Source organism: Aquarana catesbeiana, linkage group LG02 (assembly GCF_042186555.1).
Source record: "Aquarana catesbeiana isolate 2022-GZ linkage group LG02, ASM4218655v1, whole genome shotgun sequence".
In the NCBI taxonomy this organism is placed as follows: Eukaryota; Metazoa; Chordata; class Amphibia; order Anura; family Ranidae; genus Aquarana; species Aquarana catesbeiana.
In genome coordinates this window covers 487,064,642-487,088,329 of record NC_133325.1, presented here as the reverse complement: position 1 = coordinate 487,088,329, position 23,688 = coordinate 487,064,642, and the positions used below count along the sequence as shown (strand labels likewise).

Below are 23,688 nucleotides of genomic sequence, written 5' to 3'. Positions count from 1 at the left end.
TAATATTATTTTAAAGAGGTTGTAAAGCTTCAGTTTTTGTTTTTTTTAAATGACAAACAAAATGTCATACTTACCTCCTCTGTGGCCCTATTCATCTTCTTCTGGGGTCCCTCAGCGGAGCTAGTAGTTCCTCCTCTTCTCGAGTGCCCCGTTGGAGAAGCGCTCTCCTTCGGGGACACCCATGCAGGTGCGCTCCCGTGTCCTGCTTTTGTGTCTAAAGCAGGACTCGGTCCCGCCCCTGCATCATTGGATTTGATTGACAGCAGCAGGAGCCAATGGCTGTGCTGCCATCAATCCATCCAATCAGGACCCGAGACACCAGCTTTTGCTGATGTGCTTATTCCCGACACGAGAAAAAGAGGGTACAGATATGTAAAACGGGGGGCTCGGGGGGCTAAAGCATTACAGGAGGTTTTTCACCTCAATGCATATAATGAGTGCATAGGTCTCCTTCAGACTTGCATCAGACCTTGCTGAAATTCACTGTGGATCGCTTTTCAGAGAGCTTGACAGGCAGCTGAGAAGTGATATGTCACCTCCTCTCTGCCTGTTTTAACCCTGAAAAGGCCAAACCAGTTTTCCGCAACCGCATGTATACAGCCTTGAGTGGCTGCATGTTATTCTTTTGTAGATCATGTATATGATTTTGTAGCTGATTCATAGTTACATAGTAGGTGAGGTCGAAAAAAGAAACAAGTCCATCAAGTCCAACCTACGTCTGTGATTATATGTCAGTATTATATTGTATATCCCTGTATGTTGTGATTGTTATAGTATTGTAATAGATTACAAAGTAATTGACTTGATGTTAGAAGAAACTTTTCCATTTGTAAATGTTTTAGGCCTCATGCATGCTAAGCTCTTCTGAGGACTTTTCTCCTGACAGGAGAAAAGCAGCATTAAAAGCTGTTTTTTTTTAAATGGGTTTATGAGCATTTAGACACATTCAGATGTGTCAAATGTTTGGGCGTTTATTCTGGCCATTAAAATGAATAGGAGCGATGGGCATTTTTTCTGCCCAAATGTTCCTCTCCTGAACAAAATTTGGTGCATTCAGATTTCTACCCCTAAAACGCCCCTCTAAACTCCTCTAATGCCCCGTACACACAATCGGAATTTCCGTCAGAAAGCTTGCCTTGCATACACACGGTCACACAAAAGTTCTCTGAACTCTCGACCGCCAAGAACGCGGTGACGTACAACACTACGGCGAGCCGAGAAAATTAAGTTCAATGCTTCCGAGCATGCGTCGAATTGTTTAAGAGCATGCGTGATTTTTTGCGCGTCCGAATTGCATACAGACGAACGCATTTCCGGATAGGAACTTTTTCCGATAGAGAACCTGCTCTCAATCTTTTGCTGGCTGGAATTCTGCCAGCAAAAGTCCGATGGAGCATACACACGGTCGGAATTTTTGAACAAAAGCTCACATCCGACTTTTGCTGGTGGAATTTCTGATCGTGTGTACGGGGCAGTAAAGCCTGTGGGTGCATGGACACATAGGATAACATAGACGGGTAATTAGGGGCAGGAAAAAAAAACATCAAATGCCTGTAAAATGGACATTTGACAGCTGCGTTGTGCATGAGGCCTTATAGAGAAGCAATGTTTGAAAATAGAAACACAAATAAAATATCAAAGAAACGATTATCACTATTAAGAGTAGAGTTAAGGATGAGTTCCGGGCCCCCATGAAAAAATTTAAAATACTGTAGCTGCTGACTTTTAATATATGAACACTTACCTGTCCAGGGTTCCCACGATGTCAGCACCCCAGCCAATCTTCGGATCGGCTCTCATGGGGCTGCTGCCGCCATTCGTAATAAGGGAACCCGGCAGTGAAACCTTTCGCCTTCACAGCCAGTTCCCTACTGCGCATTCGCAAAGCGTGCTGCGCTTTCTAATTGGCCCGGCGGCAGAGGAAGGAGGAGGGGGGCCAAACTTCTGAGGGACAGCGCCGGGACGCCGTCTACGGGATGTGGGGACATGTACTTGTCAAAAACAGGTCCCCGTTCTCCCCTCCCCCCTGAAAGGTGCCAAGTGTGGCACCGGAGAGGGGGGAACAGTCAATTAAGCGGAGGTTCCACTTTTGGGTCCGTGAACCTTTTTTTGTTTGCACTAACAGATACATTTTCATGACAAGCTTTTGGGGTGCATATGTCCTTCTTTTTAGGTCCAAGCATGCCCAAAAATGTAAAGTGTACAGTATCTAAGCCCAAGAACAAAAATTGATAGCATTGCAGTTTACTGGTCCTTGGATCTAGTGGCTGCATTCGTTTTCCCTGTTCACATTTTTTCCCCTTTCACACTGGGGCGTCGGGGCTGTCGGCGGTAAAGTGCTGTTATTTTTAGCACCGCTTTACCGTCGTTTTTGCGCGGGTTTTCGGCTGCTAGCAGGGCGGTTTTAAGCCCTGCTAGTGGGCAAAAAAGGGTTAAAACCTCCCGCAAAGCGCCGCTGCAGTGGCACTTTGCCGGCGGTTCTGCAGCGGTGCCCATTCAGTTCAATGGGCAGGAGCGGTGAAGGAGCGGTTTATACACCACTCCTTCACCGCTCCAAAGATGCTGCTTGTAGCACTTTTTTTTAGTGTCCTGCCAGCGCACCGCTCCAGTGTGAAAGCCCTCGGGCTTTCACACTGGAGAGACAGGAGAGGCTGTTTACAGGTGCTATGCAGGAGCTATTTTTAGTGCTGTGGCGCCTGTAAAGCACCTCAGTGTGAAAAGGGGTCTAAGGCCCCTTTCACACTGAGGCGCTTCTAAACCGCCAGTAAAACACTGAGCGCTTTTGAAGAGTTTTTCAGGTGCTTTTGAACAGCTTTCCATTCATTTCAATGGAGAGGGGTATTTTTTCACCGCCCTGCCAGCGCACTGCCCCAGTGTGAAAGCATTCATTGATTATATTGGAAATAGGTTTTTGTGAGCTTCTCAGGCACTTTTTTTAGCATGAAAGCACCTGAAAAGTGCCTCAGTGTAAAAGGGGTCTCATGGTAACCTGGTAATCCTACAATTAACTCACTTCCTGTCCTAGAGTGACAATGGTACTAAGCAGTGTTGTCATCCTAGGACAAGGAGTGTGTTAGGACTACATAACTCTTTCTCTCTTATCAATAACAGGAGAGGTGTTTTGTAGCCCACAGAGATATCAGGGAACAATTCTAACTGATAACAGAGGCAGAGTACAGGAAATTATCAGCTCACAAGGTTTCTGGCTGGGCGAATGGATATTTTTTGCACTTGTTAAATCAATATAATACAATACTTTCAATGGTATATTTAAAGTGACAAGAAACTCTGGTTAAAAATAATCTTTTCAGGTATATGGGGTTTTGATGTGCATGGGGTACCTTGAAAATCCAACACATATTTTTTTCTCATAATCAGGATGTTGGTATCCCCACTTTTTTATGGTTGGGAATACAGAGCTGGTTTTGCTCTTTGCCATGTGTAGATATATTCAGGTATGTATTCTTAAATCAAAAAAGTACCTATTTTTCTCAGCCTTCCCCGATTTCCCTTTTTTTTCTGCCGTGACCTGACCTCCTGTTAGAGGGTGGCTATGTTCATTTTCCATGGTGCCACTGTATGTAGTAACATAGCCACCCTCTCTTGATCACTCCAGATATGGACTATGGGATTTGTAGTGTGCATAGAGGAGTGCACTGCTTGTTCCAAACAAACAGAACTGAGGGGGGAAAGGCGATGTAACCTCTCCCCTTTAAAGCGATGATAAAGAGATTGTAAACACTCAATTTTTTAAAATTAAAATAACAAACATGTTATACTTACCTGTAATGTTTTTTTCACAGAGCAGCCCCAATCCTCCTCTTTTTGGGTCCCCCCGTTGGTGCCTCACTGAGCGCCTCCATAACAAGCCGCTTGCTATGGGGACACTTATGTGTGCTGGCTCCATAAGACACGCAGACATGGCTCGGTGCTGTTCCTCACTCCCTCCTCACTGGCTGTAATTGACAGCTGCAGGAGCCAATGGTTCCTTCTACTGCATCTGAGCCAATGAGGAGGGAGAAAGCCAAGAGAGCTGCTGCACTTGTGCACGTCGCTGGATCCAGATCGGGTTCAGGTAAGTATGGGGGGGTGGGGGGGGGGGCTGCCGCTGCATGCAGAAGGTTTTTTACCTTAATACAGATAATGCATTAAGGTATAAACCTTCTGCCTTTACAACAACTTTAAACCCCAAACCAAAAATTGAATATATTGCAGTTTACCAACCATTAGATATTGTGGCTGCATCCGTGCTTTTTTTTTCTCTTAGGCTTTTGTCCCTCTGTTTTCACCTGGTGATCTGGCCAGTAGCACACCTCCTGTATTAGAGTGCCTCCACTCTTGATGAAGGAGCACAGGGGGCACCTTTGGACAGCAGCATTGTCAGTCTGGGGGAGAGTGTTAGATGCACTAGCAGATTTAATTACACTAACAAATTAAAGCCAATACTTCAGCTAATATTTTATAAGTATATACATTTGTATATATATATTTGTTTTTACAGCAAACTGTTTTTTCCTTTTGGGATAATTGTTTTTTTATAAATAAATAAAAGCTGATCATTGTAAACACTCCTGCAAGTATTAAGTGGTTTGTCCCATTTCTGTAACTGATACATTCTGCATGAGAGCTTATTCTTGAAATTCAACAGAGTACTGGCTGGATCACCAGATGAAAATTGAAGAAAGAAAGCTGAAAAATTAATGTGAATGCAGCCATCACATCTAAGAATTGGTAAGCTGCAATATAATAAAGGTTTGCTTTTGGGTTAAATACTGCTTTAAAGCTGAGCTCAATCAAAAAGGGGAAGCTCCACTTGTTTGCTCCCCCCCCCCCACCCCACTACCACATTTGGCACCTTTCGAGGTTGAGGGGGAGCGGGGACCTGTTTTTGACAGGTACCCATCTCCACTTCCACTTCGTCGCAGCAAGGTCCCCTGGAAGTTCGGGCCTCCTCCTCCTTTCCCGGCCGCTGGGCCATTCACAAAGTGCAATGCGCTTTGCGCATGCACAGTAGGGAACCAGGTTTTCCGTTATGGCAGGGGCATCACCCGAGAGCCAATTGAAAAATTGGATGGGGTGCCGACATCGCGGGAACCCTGGACAGGTAAGTATGCTGATATTAAAGATCAACAGATACAGTATTTGTAGCTGCTGAATTTTTTGGTGTGGGGGGGGGGGGTGCTGGAGCTCCGCTTTAAGCAACAGAGACAATGGATAGGGGTGTACAAATAACAAGCCTGCATGGCTGTGGCAAGAATATGACAGACATTACCGCCTGCCGATCGCAACCTATTCAAGTGAATGGGGCCATGCCGCAACCAGCTGCAATGCATGTGGTTGCGGCACAGTGGTGCAGGTTTTTAGGGGTTTAAAGAGGGGGTGAAGAGGTGACATAACACCTCCTTACCGTCTGTCAAATGGCCTCTGAATAGTGATCCTCATTAGAGGGATAACACTAGTCTACACTAGTTGTTGGTGTGAAGTTACCAGACCAAAAGGACGCAAATAAGTGATATTTATGGTTGCGTTTACATACACTTTAAGGGGCCATACACACTATACAATTTTCTTTAGATTTACCAAAACCATATAATATGAGGTCAAACCTTAACAGTTTCAATTTGTATGCAGTCAGGCAGACCCTTGCACTACAAAGTTTTGGTAAATCTAAAGGAAATCAAACCACAAAAGTTGTATAGTGTGTATCCAGCTTAATGGTTTGTGCAACTATCACAGACAGTACTCTAAAGTAGTGCACTACATAGTTACATAGTAGGTGAGGTTGAAAAAAGACACAAGTCCTACCTATGGGTGTGATTATATGTCAGTATTACACAATACTGCTAGGAGTAAAGACAGGGTTAATTCTATGGAGAAGGGCGGGGCATCTGAAAGGGTTTTTAAATGAAGGAGAGAAAGTCACATGACAGCCTTTGAAAAAGTCTATTGAGGAAACATGTCGGGCTGACGAATGTAAGGCGTAGCTGTGTTTAAACTGAAGCTTTTATAGAAGTTTTGAATCTGCTTTTTATAAAGGAAGAGGATGTATTTGTTGTACCTAACTGATCTCCTGCCTGCAGAAGGGATGAAGGGCTGCGAGGAGTGACAAGCACGCACTGATGTCGCAGGAGCCCACCGCACACAGCCCGGGAGCAGACGGCAGGGGGGTCTGAATAATTGATGCAAATTACTAAAGAAATAAAGCATATCGACCTTGCAAAGAGAATTATTCACTTTGCAAGGGTATTTTCCCTTAGCCTAGTGAATATGGTGAAGCTATGCTGAACTGAATCATCCAACCGTATGCAAACATCCTATTTTTGAATAACGCACACAATTGGGTATTCTTTGCAAAGTGGATTTTCACCACTGTAGTGCTTAGGAAGCGTGAGAGATCAGAACCTTACCTGCGCAGATTGTGGGAACTGACACAGATGTAGATGACCATAGCCGCACTGACCATGCATAAGGACACCCGGATATACTCCTAGGTGACACCTAGCTTATCTGTACACGGCTCTACCCTAGGGTTGCCACCTTATTCCTTTAAACCCGAACACATTTGAATTACACAGGTTCTGAGGCTAATTTAATGCCGATAAGGAACCAAGTGAGTTTAATTACCACCTTAATCAGCCACAGAACCTGTGTAATTAATGTGTGTTTGGTTTTAAAGGGATGAAGCAGCAACCCTACTCTACCCATATCTTATAGCTGGAAAGGCTTGTGCCTATTGACTCACCTTGTCCTCTCCTCCCTGTCCTGCTTCCCACTTTTTAGAGCCCCAGCAGAAATATAGATGGCTGACGACGCGTCACCCTGACGCAATCCTCCAGATTTCAGCGTTGTCTGATTTGATGTCCGTTGACCTCTGTGCTTTTTCTGCTGAGTGCTTTAGGACAAACACTGCACTTGCTTGCAGAGCTGCAGCACTCTGCTTGTCCTTGGGCTAGAGGAGCTGAGCCACCAGCCCCCACTGCTGCACTATACTGTGCTTTGCTGCTTCCAACACACTCTTATCTCCTCCTTCCTTTCACAAGCTAATTGCAGTTGGATAGCACAGGAAAACTGAGCTGAAACCTTCTGTAAAGTCCCAGAAATATTGGAAAACACAGTTCACCTTCACATAGAAAACATATTCCTTGATTGCTTCTGGCAGCTCACAGAGGGACACTACCATACCCTTTGAAGAACATATATTCAACATTTCTTTTATTGGATGGTGCGTGGTCTTGCCAATGTCCTCATCCAAAGCACAGGGCACTAGCTTATCTCAAACGCCAAATGCGTTTGTATTGTGTGACATTCACCACCCCTGTATTGCCTTTAAAAAAAACTGCGCCTAAAGCCAGCCATGGATGGATCGAAATTCCTGCTGAACTGGATGAATTTTGATTCATCAATGGGCAGTCCATCTCTTGATCAACTTCAGTACAATCAGTCTGTCAGACTTTTTTTTTGGTGCGATCACTGCCAGTGGCTGTAGCTGCCCACATTGATCATTGGATTCTTGTGGTAGGGAACCTCCCATTGTCAGAATACAATAGCGCAACGGAAGATATTTCCCCAATCAACACTCAATGTGTTGATGGGGGATTTCTACAATCACGGGTTGAAGGAAAGAAAAATGCACAATGTATGGTTTGCCTAATGCCAGGTACACACAATGATTATCGGAGGAATGATCGTCTTTTTTTTTTTTTTTCCTTTTTCCTCTTTCTTTTTTCTTTTTTGTTTTTTATGCTTATCTCATATTGAAAATTTAAAGAGAAGAATGGGTATTTTTTATTTTTTAGATTCATACTTACCTAGGTGGACTGCATCTGTCCCCCAGCGCCTCTAACACTGAGAACAAAGCAATTGAACACCGCCGATCGCTCGGTTCTCACAGCTCCCTGAGCAGAGAGCTGCTGACTGTCAATCAGCGGCTCTCTGCTTTGCCCCCCACCCCCTCGCTCACTGGAGTGCTGAGCTGTGGAGGGGGGCAGGGGCAGCCAGCTCAGGCTCTCGGCGGCTCCCTGAGAGGCTGAGCCGGGTGCCATTCCGGGCATGTGGGCGGATCCCGACTCTATGGTCGTGATGACGCAGAGCCTGGACTGATTTCTGTGACGTCAGCAGAGAGCGGACTTTAGCCCGCTCTCTGCTGAAAACGGGTCACAGGAGTGCAGAACGAACTGCACTCCTATGATCCACAGGAGAAGTACAGCCAAATGAGCTCAGGCTGTACTTCTTTAAGAGTTTACTAAAGTTACGAAAATTCTCATACGACAAAATAAAAATTTGGAAGTGATGCAATGTGTTGTAGTGTATTTGTATTGTATTTTAGAACAACAACTGTACTCATTAAACGAAAGTCATCCGATCTGTTATACAGGAAACATTTTCGTGCTTGTCCCATCGGATAATAATGGATGAACTGTCGTGATTGGCTCTCAAAAGCTGTGTACTAACGATCAGATTTTCGAAACATTCGCTTCTAAAGTGGTACTTTTTGTACGATTTTCTGATCGTGTGTGCGGGCCATAAGGTTCGGTTCACACTTGAGCTTTGGATTAGATTTTCAGTGCGATTATGTAGTGCAACTTTGGATGTGCTTAGCATATTCTATGGAGCCAAACTGCACTGAAATTGCACCAAAATAGTTTGTTTCATATGCTTGAAAACCTTAATAAAATAATATTGAAACCAAATTTCACTACACGCTTACCAGCTAGCCGGAAAACAAACCAAACTGACCCTGTGTAACAATGCATGGGTTTTGTTGCACTTACTTGCAAATGTATAGAATTTGCAGTGCCTATGTCAAGGCTCCGCTGTATACTGTGGTCCTAATAGTTTTGAGAGTTTCCAAAAATAATAGATTTAGGACTGCAGTTCACAGAGGAGCCTTGGCGTGGGCACTTTGGCTTACACATATATTTGTGTACAATAAATCACTCTGTTTTAATGTGAATTGTTAGACAGAGTCAGTTTGGTTTGTTTGCAGGCTAGCTGGTAAGTGTGCAGGGAAGTTTGTTTGTTTGTAATGTGTGTTGTCTTTCCATGTGCACCTTACCCGGTTCTAGACCAGCCTCTGCAGTTTTACTGCGGCAGAATGGCGCGGGTGGGGGAAACAACCTTACCTTACGGAGGCCGTGATGATCGGATTTGTTTCAGAACAGATCAGTCTCCAGGCCCAGGCCTGGACTTGCTGATCGGTTCTGACAAATGAAACGCTTCCTCTGCCTGTAAATGTGAACACAGGCAGGGGAAGTGATGTCATCTCCCTCTCTGGAATTCTTTTCCGTTCCAGAGAGAGGAGAGAGGACATCCAAACGTGAGTACACTACACTACACTACACTACACTACACTGACAGAGTACACGTTGGCACACATTTCACCCCCTGATTGCCCCCCCCCCCCAGTTAACCCCTTCACTCCCTGTCACTGTGTCACCCAGTGCAGTGTTCATATTTTTTTTTTTTAAATCACTGTACTGGTGTTATTCGTGACACTAATCAGTGTTAGGGTACTTAGTAGTAGGCCCAGATAGGTCTAAGGACCCCACTAAACCCCCCTAATAAAGGTTTAACCCCTTGATCACCCCCTGTCACCAGTGATCACCGTATTAGTGTCACAGGTGACGCTGGTTAATTAGTTATTTTTTTTATAGTGTCAGGGCACCCGCCGTACATTACCTAATGAAAGGTTTAACACCCTGATCAACCGGTGGGTGATATCAGTTTTTTATCAGGTTTTAGCATCAGGGTCTGCGTCGCCCCAGGCAGCGTCAGATTAGTGCCAGTAGTGTTAACACCCACGCATGCACCATACACCTCCCTTAATAGTATAGTGTCTGAACGGATCGATATCTTTGATCTGATCAGAACTATACTAGCATCCCCGGCAGTTTAGGGTTCCCAAAAACGCAGCTTTAGCGGGATCAGCCCAGATACCTGCTAGCACCTGCATTTAGCCCCTCCACCCAGCCCACCCAAGTGCAGTATCAATCGATCACTGTCACAAAACACTAAACACATAACTGCAGCATTCGCACAGTTGGGCCTGATCCCTGCGAACACTAACAGTTTTTTTGGTATCGTTTGAAGCAGTCGCTGACAGTCAGGTGCTCTTTTTTCCTGTGAGTCTCACTAGTTGAACCAGTAAGTTTAGAGGCCAAAATGCCCAATTGAAGGTACACTAGTGAAGAGGCCTACACGTTTCTGAGCAAGAAGATGAATGCTGCCACCACATCAAAAGACTGTAACCTGCAATATAGTTACATAGATATAGTAGGTGAGGTTGAAAAAAGACACAAGTCCATCAAGTCCAATCTGTGTGTGTGTGATTATATATCAGTATTACTATGTATATCCCTTTTATGTTGTGGTCATTCAGGTGCTTATCTAATAGTTTCTTGAAACTATCAATGCCCCCCCGCTGAGACCACCGCCTGTGGAGGGGAATTCCACATCCTTGCCGCTCTTACAGTAAAGAACCCTCTACGTAGTTTAAGGTTAAACCTCTTTTCTTCTAATTTTAATGAGTGACCACGAGTCTTGTTAAACTCCCTTCTGCGAAAAAGTTTTATCCCTATTGTGGGGTCACCAGTATGGTATTTGTATATTGAAATCATATCTCCTCTCAAGCATCTCTTCTCCAGAGAGAATAAGTTCAGTGCTCGCAACTTTTCCTCATAACTAAGATCCTCCAGATCTTTTATTAGCCTTGTTGCCCTTCTTTGTACTCACTCCATTTCCAGTACATCCTTCCTGAGGACTGGTGCCCAGAACTGGACAGCATACTCTAGGTGCGGCCGGACCAGAGTCTTGTAGAGCGGGAGAATTATTGCATTCATATTTTTGCCACCTAAATGCATTATTTTACATTTTTCTACATTGAACCTCATTTACCATGTAGTTGCCCACCCTATTAATTTGTTCAGGTCTTTTTGCAAGGTTTCCACATCCTGCAGAGAAGTTATTGCCCTGCTTAGCTTAGTATCGTCCGCAAATACAGAGATTGAACTGTTTACCCCATACTCCAGGTCGTTTATGAACAAATTAAATAGGATTGGTCCCAGCACAGAACCCTGGGGGACCCCACTACCCACCCCTGACCATTCCGAGTACTCCCCATTTATCACCACCCTCTGAACTCGCCCTTGTAGCCAGTTTTCAATCCATGTACTCATCCTATGGTCCATGCCAATGGACCTTATTTTGTACAGTAGACGTTTATGGGGCACTGTGTCAAATGCTTTTGCAAAATCCAGATACACCACGTCTATGGGCCTTCTAGCTGGCAACTCACCTCCTCATAGAAGGTTAGTAGATTGGTTTGGCAAGAACGATTCTTCATGAATTCATGCTGATTACTGCTAATGATACCGTTCTCATTACTAAAATCTTGTATATAGTCCCTTATCATCCCCTCTAAGAGTTTACATACTATTGATGTTAGGCTAACTGGTCTGTAATTCCCAGGGATGTATTTTGGGCCCTTTTTAAATATTGGTGCTACATTGGCTTTTCTCCAATCAGCTGGTACCATTCAAGTCAGTAGACTGTCAGTAAAAATTAGGAACAATGGTCTGGCAATTACTTAACTGAGTTCCCTAAGTACCCTCGGGTGCAAGCCATCTGGTCCCAGTGATTTATTAATGTTAAGTTTCTCAAGTCTAATTTTAATTCTGTCCTCTGTTAACCATGGAGGTGCTTCCTGTGATGTGTCATGAGGATAAACACTGCAGTTTTGGTTACTGAAGCCGCCCGATTCCCTCGTGAAGACTAAGGAGAAGAATAAATTCAATACCTTCGTGTCAGAAACCATGAACCAGACCGAGACAGAAGTACAGTAAAATCACACTTGTTTATTAATAAAAATAAAAAGGTAAATAGAGTAAGCGTAGTCAAAGCATAGCCAGAGTCTAGTAACCGGATAGGGTAGTCAGCCAACCCAGAGTCCAGTAACCAGATCGGGTAATCAGCCAAGCCAGAGTTAAGTAACCAGATTGGGTAATCAGCCAGGCCAGAAGTCAGGGATCCAAGTAGAGGAACAGCAAGCAGGATAAGGAGCCAGAAGGGATGTCAGCAAAGCCAGTCTTAAACAGGAACGCAGGAGATGGTTTCTTGTGATGTGACCAAGGCAAAGGCAGAGATGAAGTGAGCTGGACAGCTTTAAGTAGAGCAGGATCAGGAACAGCTGGGTAACTGTGGAGAGAGATGAGAGCTGGCTAGTAGCCGACAGCTGAGCGGCCAGCTCAGAGAAGGAAGGGCTGAGCCAGCCCTGACACTTCGCCATCTTCCCATCCTTTGTAACCAGATGTCCTTCCTCATTCTTTATGGGGCCAATATGGTCTGTCCTCCCTTTTTTACTGTTTACATACTTAAAGAATTTCTTGGGATTTTTTTTGCTCTCCTCCGCTATGTGTCTTTCATGTTCTATTGTAGCCGTCCTTTTTGCACCCTTACATTTCTTGTTGCATGCTTTATAAAGTCTGAATGCTGATGATGATCCCTCAACCCTATATTTTTTGAAGACCTTCTTCTTTGCGTTTATATGCATTTTTACATTGGAGTTAAGCCATCCAGGACTTTTGTTCGCTCTTTTAAATTTATTACCCAATGGGATGCATTGGCTAATGCCCTTATTTAATATGCTCTTAAAGCAAACCCATCTCTCCTCCGTGTTCTTTGTTCCTAAGATTTTATCCCTATTAATATCTTCTAGCAAGGTTCGTAGTTTAGGGAAGTTGGCTCTTTTGAAATTCAGGGTCTTTGTATTCCCCTTATGTTTCCTATTTGTGTGATTTATACTGAAGCCAATTGACCTGTGATTGCTGTTACCTAAATTGCCCCGTATTTCCACATCCGTGATCAGGTCTGTATTGTTGGTAATCAGTAGATACAGTAACGCTTTATTTCTAATTGGTGAGTCTACCATCTGACCCATAAAATTGTCCTGTAAGACAATTAGGAACTGTTGAGCCTTAGATGAATGCGCGGTTCCCTCCGCCCAGTCTATGACTGGATAATTAAAATCCCCAATTATGATAACACTTCCCATCCTTGCTGCTAATCCAAATTGTGATAGGAGATCTGTCTCCCCTTCCTCCCTCAGGTTAGGGGGCATATAGCATACTCCCAGTATTATTTTCCCCTTAGCTTCAATATATTGCATTGTTGTTCTTGGGTTTAGTTATTCTTTAGCTGAGCCCACCCATAACTGAAGTTCATGGTTTGAAACATCCTTTGGTTTCAGATATCTATTTGTGAGTTCATGACTTGTGCTTTCTGCATACCTGACAACATTCTGAAATGATAAAGAGGGACTCCTTTCAGCACACAGTAAGTAGGCAAAGGACACATCCCTGCCAAGACACTATGCAGACAGGGATTGGCTAAACCACACAAATGCTTTTCTAAACTCTTTTTTCCTTTATATTGGTTTTTCAAAATAGCAAATGCAGTATAGAGATCACATCAGACCATAAAGAGGGAAAATTGAGGTTGTGCAAAGAACAGAGATTTAGTCTCAAATGAGGGACAACTGGGAGCAAAGTAAAGCTGGCCATAGACCGATCAAAATTTGCCTGGTTCAGCAGGGACTGGAAGAATTTTGATCAGTGGCCATCTCTGTTCCACATAAGTTGATTGTTACATCAACTTCTGTCTACTGGACAAGTTAGAAAACCTTTTTCGATCAGCATAAGCAGCTACTGATCGGTGTATTCTGACAGTGCCAAGTCCCACTGTCAGAATACAATCTCCTGGTGGGGGGGTTCCTTAATCCACCTCTCTTGTGTGGATGAAGTAATCTGTACATTTTTTTCATGCAACCCACTGGCTAAACGATAATAAAAACACTTGTGTATGGCTAGCCTGGTTCTATAATGTAAAATAAATTGTGATTCAGTTGGCTTACAAACGCTCCTTCCTACCTTTGTGAATGAGAGACTATGCCTCATGGGATATGTGATGTGCATATCCCAGGAGGCACAGGGAGCACAGTGCACATCATTCGCCTAGGTGAGTGAGGAGCATGTTTGGGTGGGATCGAAACATCTTCTATAACCGTTTACCACCAGGCCACAGTACATTTACAGTGGCAGGGTGGCACGGCCAAGTAGAACCACATACATGTACATCATCCTGCCTCATGCAGTTTAGGGGCGCACAGCAGATTGTGGCTCCTGGTAGTATGCGATCATATGATCACAATATAAAAAAAGCTGTTATGAATGAATTTCATTCAAAACAGCCGTGATTCCTATAGTGATGTTATGATTGGCCCACAGTTATCACAGCACACAATAGTAAATCACAGCTGTTATAAATGTAACCCATTCATGACAGTTCAAAACATTGCTGTTGCAGTGATCAACACTGTAACAGCAATTAAAGTGTAAAAACAAAAGTCCCTGATCACCCCTTCCAGAGTAGTACCCTGTCACTATGGACACAATGAATAACTCTGATGAAAGTACGTAAGAAACAAAGAAGTTTAAAAAATGTTAAAAAAAAACTTTAATAAAAAGTGATTTTTTTTTTAACATACTGACACTGGTCACTATCCCTGATCACTACCACACTAGTCAGTATCCTGATCACTACCACACTAGTCATATGATTACGCTGTACTGCAGTGGTGACAGTACAGTATGTAAAAAAATTAATGTGACCAGGGCATTTTTTGCTATTCGGCACTGCGCTACTTTGTACGCAAATTGATTTTTTACCATTTATTGCACACAAATGGAGCTTTCTTTTGGTGGTATTTGATCACCACTGGGTTTTTCATTTTTTATTATATATATGGAAAAAGACCAAAAATGTTCTTACCTTGATTAATAAAAAGGGAAGCACTTGCCCCTGCAAAATAATTCAAATTTGGTGACTGAAAGACAAGTGGGGGCATCTAGTGGATAAAATAATGAGAACCACACCAAAATCTCACTAGACGGAAACAATGAAGACTAAAGCCATGTACACACGATCGGATTTTCTGACGGAAAATGTGAGATGACAGGCTGTTGGCAGAAAATCCGACCGTTTGTACGCTCCATCGGACAATTGTGGTTGGATTTTCCGTGGACAAATGTTGGTTGGCAGGTTTTAAAATTTTCCGTGGACAAATGTCTGTTGTCGGTTTTTCCGAGTGTGTGTACACAAGTTCCTCGGACAAAAGTCCAAAGTACAAACACGCATGCTCGGAAGCAAGGATGAGGCAGAAGCGGTCGGTCTTCTAAACTAGCGTTCGTAATGGAGAATTAACATTCGTGACGCGGAAAATTATGAAATCTCGAAATGCAGCGCACTCTCTCTTTTTTTAAAATAATATAATAATGAAGCTGCTTTGCTGGTGATACTGATGGAGTTATTGCAAACAAATTTTCAAAGGCTTTTTTTTTCTAGTGATATCAAGAATAATATTATTATGCTTTTTTGGGCAAGTTACCACAACACCATTATCCTGTAGTTTTTAAGATCAAAGGTACAACTACAGTGGGGACGGAAAGTATTCAGACCCCCTTAAATTTTTCACTCTTTGTTATATTGCAGCCATTTGCTAAAATCATTTAAGTTTTTTTTTTCCTGATTAATGTACACACAGCACCCCATATTGACAGAAAAACACAGAATTGTTGACATTTTTGCAGATTTATTAAAAAAGAAAAACTGAAATATCACATGGTCCCAAGTATTCAGACCCTTTGCTCAGTATTTAGTAGAAGCACACTTTTGATCGAATACAGCCATGAGTCTTTTTGGGAAAGATGCAACAAGTTTTTCACACCTGGATTTGGGGATCCTCTGCCATTCCTCCTTGCAGATCCTCTCCAGTTCTGTCAGGTTGGATGGTAAACATTGGTGGACAGCCATTTTTAGGTCTCTCCAGAGATGCTCAATTGGGTTTAAGTCAGGGCTCTGGCTGGGCCATTCAAGAACAGTCATGGGGTTGTTGTCAAGCCACTCCTTCGTTATTTTAGCTGTGTGCTTAGGGTCATTGTCTTGTTGGAAGGTAAACCTTCGGCCCAGTCTGAGGTCCTAAGCACTCTGGAGAAGGTTTTTGTCCAGGATATCCCTGTACTTGGCCGCATTCATCTTTCCCTCGATTGCAACCAGTCGTCCTGTCCCTGTAGCTGAAAAACACCCCCACAGCATGATGCTGCCACCACCGTGCTTCACAGTTGGGACTGCATTGGACAGGTGATGAGCAGTGCCTGGTTTTCTCCACACATACCGCTTAGAATTAAGGCCAAAAAGTTCTCTCTTGGTTTCATCAGACCAGAGAATCTTATTTGTCACCATCTTGGAGTCCTTCAGGTGTTTTTTAGCAAACTCCATGTGGGCTTTCATGTGTCTTGCACTGAGGAGAGGCTTCTGTCGGGCCACTCTGCCATAAAGCCCCGACTGATGGAGGGCTGCAGTGATGGTTGACTTTCTATAACTTGCTCCCATCTCCCGATTGCATCTCTGGAGCTATGCCACAGTAATCTTTGGGTTCTTCTTTACCTCTCTCACCAAGGTTCTTCTCCCCCAATAGCTCAGTCTGACTGGACAGCCAGCTCTAGGAAGGGTTCTGGTTGTCCCAAACATCTTCCATTTAAGGATTATGGAGGCCACTGTGCTCTTAGGAACCTTAAGTGCAGCAGAAATTTTTTGTAACCTTGGCCAGATCTGTGCCTTGCCACAATTCTGTCTCTGAGCTCTTCAGGCAGTTCCTTTGACCTCATTTGCTCTGACATGCACTGCATAGTTGCCAACATTGAAAAAAAAATATGTGGGACACTTTTTTGGCTGTAGGTGGAGCCGTACAATAATTAGGGGGCGGGGCATTCGTTTGTAGGCGTGGCTTAGAAAAACTCATAAGTGCGGCGCGCGAAGCCCGGTGCCGCGAAAATGGGCGTGGCTTGCGTGGAAAAGTGGGCGTGGCTTATGTGAAAAGTGGACGTGGCTTACGTGAAAGTGGACGTGGCTTAAATGGGCGTAGCTCAAGAGGGTGTGGTTAGAGTCTAAGATGAATGAGGGATGGAGAGGGAAAGGGGGAGAAGAAAAGGGGAGAGGGAAATGACGGGACAGCAGCCCCAGATCCTACACAATAGAAATATGTGTATTCTAGAAAGTTTAACAATCAGCAGATAAAGATACTCCAAATGCCTGGTGTTAACGCTTCAATCATCCCGGCACCATGGTTGTTATGGTGTCAGGATGATTGAAGCGCATTATTTCTATTATTATATTGTAATATAAAATTAAATCATTCAACTCACCATAATGCCGAATCAGTGGGATCCCTGAGCGTGTCACTAGCCACGTCGCCTGCCACCAGCAGAATCTGTCCTTGCATCAGGTGCCCCCGGCAGAGTCTGTCCTTGCATCAGGTGCCACCAGCAGAGTCTGTCCTTGCATCAGGTGCCCCCGCCAGAGTCTGTCCTTGCATCAGGTGCCCCCGCCAGAGTCTGTCCTTGCATCAGGTGCCACCAGCAGAGTCTGTCCTTGCTTCAGGTGCCACCAGCAGAGTCTGTCCTTGCTTCAGGTGCCACCAGCAGAGTCTGTTCTTGCATCAGGTGCCCCCGCCAGAGTCTGTCCTTGCATCAGGTGCCCCCGCCAGAGTCTGTCCTTGCATCAGGTGCCCCCGCCAGAGTCTGTATAGACCCCCTCAGTGCAGACCCCCTCCATCAGTGCAGACCCCCTCCATCAGTGCAGACCCCCTCCATCAGTGCAGACCCCCCTCTATTATTGCAGCCCCCCTCTATTAGCGCAGACCCCCCCTCAGTGCAGCCCCCCCTCTATTAGTGATGCCCCCCTCAGTGCAGCCCCCCCTCAGTGCAGCCCCCCCTCAGTGCAGCCCCCCTCTATTAGTGTAGACCCCCCTCAGTGCAGCCCCCCTCAGTTAGTGCAGCCCCCCCAATGCAGCCCGGCCCCCACTCAGTGCAGGAGCGGCCGGTGTTCTGCCGAGAAAGTTCCCCTCGGCAATGGAGGACCCCCTGTACTGCGCAGGCGCAGCGCTTGCGCAGTACGGGGCTGGGGAACTTTCAGCAAGACACTGCGACAGCGCCGTGTCTTCTGCTCGCTTCAGTGGAGAGGGGAGGGGCCGTGCAGCTAAAGAAGCCGCTTCATTGGCTGCACGGATCGAGCCCCCTTCCCCTCTCCACTCAACACTAGAGGAAGATAGAGCGGCGGCGCTGGCCGCCATTTTGCTGGAGCCCTCTGCTCCAAAAAAAAAAAAAACCAACATTCCCGATTTTCCTTATGGAAAATCCCGATTCGGGACAGCCTCCAATCGGGACGAGGGTCCCAAAATCGGGATTGTCCCGGGAAAATCGGGACTGTTGGCAACTATGGCACTGTGAGCTGTAAGGTCTTATATAGACAGGTGTGTGGCTTTCCTAATCAAGTCCAATCAGTATAATCAAACACAGCTGGACTCAAATGAAGGTGTAGAACCATCTCAAGGATGATCAGAAGAAATGGACAGCACCTGAGTTAAATATATGAGTGTCACAGAAAAGGGTCTGAATACTTAGGACCATGTGATATTTCAGTTTTTCTTTTTTAATAAATCTGCAAAAATGTCAACAATTCTGTGTTTTTCTGTCAATATGGGGTGCTGTGTGTACATTAATGAGGAAAAAAATGAACTTAAATGATTTTAGCAAATGGCTGCAATATAACATTAAAATTTAAGGGGGTCAGAATACTTTCTGTCCCCACTGTATGTTGGTGTCCCTTGTCAATTTTACATTGTATTTTTTTAAATGTAACTGCCTACTCCCAAACTGTCATTTGAAGTAAAACACATAGCCAAGTATTCTCCACAATTTTTTTTATTGTGCATTAAAAAGAAAATAAATAAAATTAGACATACTATCTGCCAATAGAACGTTTTTTTTTTTTAAGTATAATTTTTCAGAATTTTTTTCAATTATAGCCAAACAAAACATTTAAAAAATAAGAAAAAGTCACGACCAACTTTGCTAGGCATATGTAACAAATAAGCCAACATTGACACATATTAATTTTATAAACTAAAGACAGGAGGTTAATATAGATCATAAATTAATACACCACCCTAATGAAAATTGTAACCTCCAAAGTACGGTATCTCACAAAAGTGAGTACACCCCTCACATTTTTGTAAATACACCCTGTTCCAAATGATTATGCAAATTCTATTTCAGTGTCACAAAGATTAAATATTTTGTTTCTTTTGATCACTGAAAACAATCTTGGACACCCGTGATAATTAGATTGCCAGGTGAGCCCAATTAAAGGAAAAACTACTAAAGGAGGGTATTCCACATTATTAAGCAGAGCACCATTTTCAAGCAATATGGGGAAGAAAAAGGATCTCTCTGCTGCCGAACAGAGTGAAATAGTTCAATGCCTTGGACAAAGTATGAAAACATTAGATATTTCACGAAAACTTAAGCGTGATCATCGCACTATTAAGAGATTTGTGGCTGTTCAGAGCACAGACGGGTTTCGTGCAGATAAAGGCACATTGAGGAAGATTTCTGCCAGATCCATGCATTGGATCAAGAGAGCAGCTGCTAAAACACCATTACATAGCAGCAAACAGGTATTTGAAGCTGCTGGTGCCTCTGGAGTCCCACGGACATCAAGGTGTAGAGTCCTCCAGAGTCTTGCAACTGTGCATAAATCTTCCATTCGGCCACCACTAACCAATGCTCACAAGCAGAAACGGCTACATTGAGCAGAAAAATACATGAAGACTATATTTCAAACAGTCCTGTTCACTGATGAGTGCCATGCAACCCTGGATGGTTCAGATGGATGGAGTAGTGGATGGTTGGTGGGCGGCCACCCTGTTCCAACAAGGCTGCGATGTCAGCAAGGCGGTGGTGGAGTCATGTTTTGGGCTGGAATCATGGGAAGAGAGCTGGTCGGCCCCTTTAGGGTCCCTGAAGGTGTAAAGATGACTTCTGCAAAGTATGTGGAGTTCCTGATTGACCACTTTCTTCCCTGGTACAGAAGGAAGAACTATGCTTTCCGTAATAAAATCATCTTCATGCATGACAATGCACCATCTCATGCTGCAAAGAATACTTCTGCATCAATGGTTGCTATGGGGATAAAAGGAGAGAAACTCATGGTGTGGCCTCCATCCTCCCCTGACCTCAATCCTATTGAGAACCTTTGGAGCATCCTCAAGCAAAAGATCTATGAGGGTGGGAGGCAGTTTACATCCAAACAGCAGCTCTGGGAGGCTATTCTGACATCTTGCAAACAAATTCAAGCAGAAACTGTCCAAAAACTAACAAGTTCAATGGATGCAAGACTTGTGAAGCTGCTATCAAATCAGGGGTCCTATGTTAAAATGTAACGTGACCTGTTAAAATGTTTAAAAAATTAAACTGTTGTTCAAAGTTTGATTGAAATAGCTTTTGATTTCAGTAAATATGATGCAAACACAACAAATGACAATTTTAAGTTCTTTACAACCTATGTATTGAAATTTACTGTGCGTAATAATTTGGAACAGTGCATTGTAAGTTTTCTATTTTGAAAAATAAAAACTGTTATCATTAGGAGGTTTGTTCAATAAAATTTGAATTGTACTCTTAATAGTTGATAACATGAGAATTATGCTGACTGTTGCTTATATCAATTATTTAGGTAAACGAGAAAAATATCATTGGCATAATAATTTGGAACAGGGTGTATTTTATTATATCTTTTCATGTGACAACACTGAAGAAATGATACTTTGCTACAATGTAAAGTAGTGAGTGTACAGCTTGTATAACAGTGTAAATTTGCTGTCCCCTCAAAATAACTCAACACACAGCCATTAATGTCTAAACCGCTGGCAACAAAAGTGAGTACATCCCTAAGTGAAAATGTCCAAATTGGGCCCAATTAGTCATTTTCCATCCCCGGTGTCATGTGACATATTAGTGTTACAAGGTCTTAGGTGTGAATGGGGAGAAGGTGTCTTAAATTTGGGGTTATAGCTCTCACTCTCTCATACTGGTCACTGGAAGTTCAACATGGCACCTCGTGGCAAAGAACTCTCTGAGGATCTAAAAAAAAAAATAATTGTTGCTCTACATAAAGATGGCCTAGGCTATAAGAAGATTGCCAAGACCCTGAAACTAAAGCTGCAGCACACTGGCCAAGACCATACAGCGGTTTAACAGGACAGGTTCCACTCAGAACAGGCCTTGCCATGGTCGACCAAAGAAGTTGAGTGCAGGTGCTCAGCATAATTTCCAGAGGTTGTCTTTGGGAAATATATGTATGAGTGCCGCCAGCATTGCTGCAGAGGTTAAAGGGGTAGGGGGGTCAGCCTATCAGTGCTCAGACCATACACTGCACACTGCATCCAATTGCTATGCATGGCTGTCGTCCCAGAAGGAAGCCTGTCCTAAAGATGATGCACAAGAAAGCCTGCAAACAGTTTGCTAACAGTTTGCAGACTAAGGACATGGATTACTGAAACCATGTCCTGTGGTCTCATGAGACCAAGATAAACTTATTTGGTTCAGCTGGTGTCAAGCGTGTGTGATGGCAACCAGGTGAGGAACACAAAGACAAGTGTGTCTTGCCTACAGTCAAGCATGGTGGTGGGAGTGTTATGGTCTGGGGCTGCATGAGTGCTGCCGGAACTGGGGAGCTACAGTTCATTGAGGGAACCATGAATGACAACATATCCTGTGACGTATTGAAGCAGAGCATGATCCCCTCTCTTCGGAGACCGGGACGCAGGACAGTATTCCAACATGATAATGACCTCAAACACACCTCCAAGATGATCACTGCCTTGTTAAAGAAGCTGAGGGTAAAGGTGATGGACTGGCCAAGCATGTCTCCAGACCTAAACCCTATTGAGCATCTGTAGGGCATCTTCAAATGGAAGGTGGAGAAGCGCAAGGTCTCTTACATCCACCAGTTCCGTGATGTCATCATGGAGGAGTGGAAGAGGACTACAGTGGCAACCTGTGAAGCTCTGGTAAACTCCATGCCCAAGAGGGTTAAGGCAGTGCTGGAAAAAAATGGTGGCCACACAAAATATTGACACTTTGAGCCCAATTTGGACATTTTCACTTCAGTGGTGTACTAGCTTTTGTTGCCAGCGGTTTAGACATTAATGGCTGTGTGTTGAGTTATTTTGAGGAAACAGTAAATTTACACTGTTATACAAGCTGTACACTCACTACTTTACATTGTAGCAAAGTGTCATTTCTTCAGTGTTGTCACATGAAAAGGTATAATAAAATATTTACAAAAATGGGAGGGGTGTACTCACTTTTGTGAAATACTGTATATCTAATATGCAACAATTACAACCATTGTTAACCTATATTACATATACCTTGACTTCTACTACTACTTTAGGAAGAAAAACCTTTCTCCTAACCCCAACAATGGGGATCCGGAGAAAAAAATCTACAAAAAAAAGGAAAAAAACACAACCCTGACTAACTAGCTCAATCTCAAAACCTTCACTGCTTCCAACCCCCCACCCCACCCCCCTCCCAAGGTTCCCCATGCAGAACTCGGCCTATCATTATAAATCCACAATCCTAACCTAAACGGAAATGCAATCAACATATTGGAGTGTACCCGAAAAGGTCCTCCATGGCCACCAGATGTCCCTACACTCCTCCTCTCTACCATAGAGAGATGCTGTCATAGATTCCATTGTCTTAATTTCATCTATCCTAGAGAACCAATGTTTCAGAGAAGGTATAATTGTGGACTTCCACAAGCCTTACATATAGTTCCGCATCTGGTATAGACCTTAAATAGTGTGGCAATTGAAAGGCAGACAAAGGGCTCAAGGGAGGCTGTGAAAGAGTGGAGAGATCCTGCAAAGACACCCAGCCCTGTTGAGTAGCAAAATGCATACATCTAGTTCTACCTAGTCCTATCAATCCCCTAAGCTGTTTATTGTCATGTCCGGGCGTGAAGTCTGGGTTCTGGATCACCTGTGTTAATGGGGATGGATAGGGGGAGAGGCCTTCTGTTGAGAATATATGAGAAAGGACTGCAATAGTAGCCCCGATTGTAGGGTGCCTCTTCAAACCCCGATAATATTTATGAGCGACCCATAGCAGTGCAGACAAAACAATCAGTGAAGCATATTGTTCCACTTGCACCCACAGTTTTGTCTGTGAGGGGGTGCACCATGACACCACTCTAGACAGATGTAAGGCTTGATAGTAGGAGATCAGGTCGGGCAGACCAATATCCCCCCGTGATTTAGGCAAAACCAACAGCAAGTAGCGAAGTCTAGCAACTTTGCTGCCCCAGAGAAATTTAGTTAACAGTGTCCGACACGAGAGAAAATAGGCTTGAGGTAGTTTAATAGGTATCGCTTGCATTAAATATAAGATCTGAGGGAGCAGTGTCATCTTAAATGCATTGCACCTCCCAAACCACGTGAGGGTAAGGGTTTGCCATAGTTGAAAATGTGATCACATTTTCGATAATAATGGGCAAAAGTTTGTCCCATATAGTGAGTATTTAAAAAATGACTGAACCCATCTGAACCGATATACGCCTTGTAGGTTAACAATACACTCCTTAGAGAAGAGGATACTCATTGAGTCACATTTAGCATTGTTTATAGAGAAATTAGAAAGATCCTCATACTGAGCTAGACATTGGAGTAAACGTGGTAATGAAACCTCCGGATTGGTAAGAAAAAATAAGCGATCATCCGCATATGCGGCA

General features: G+C 43.8%; 1 protein-coding gene across 1 annotated transcript in view; it reads right to left on the bottom strand.

Annotated features, from left to right (window-relative positions):
- LOC141128435 (protein phosphatase 1H-like) overlaps positions 1-7,012 on the bottom strand; it is a 111,363-nt gene extending 104,351 nt beyond the window's left edge. Inside the window, exon 1 of the mRNA XM_073615721.1 lies at positions 6,743-7,012. The gene's annotated coding sequence lies outside the window, so the exon portion shown is untranslated. The remainder of the gene's footprint in view (positions 1-6,742) is intronic.
- Positions 7,013-23,688: the final 16,676 nt, after the last annotated feature.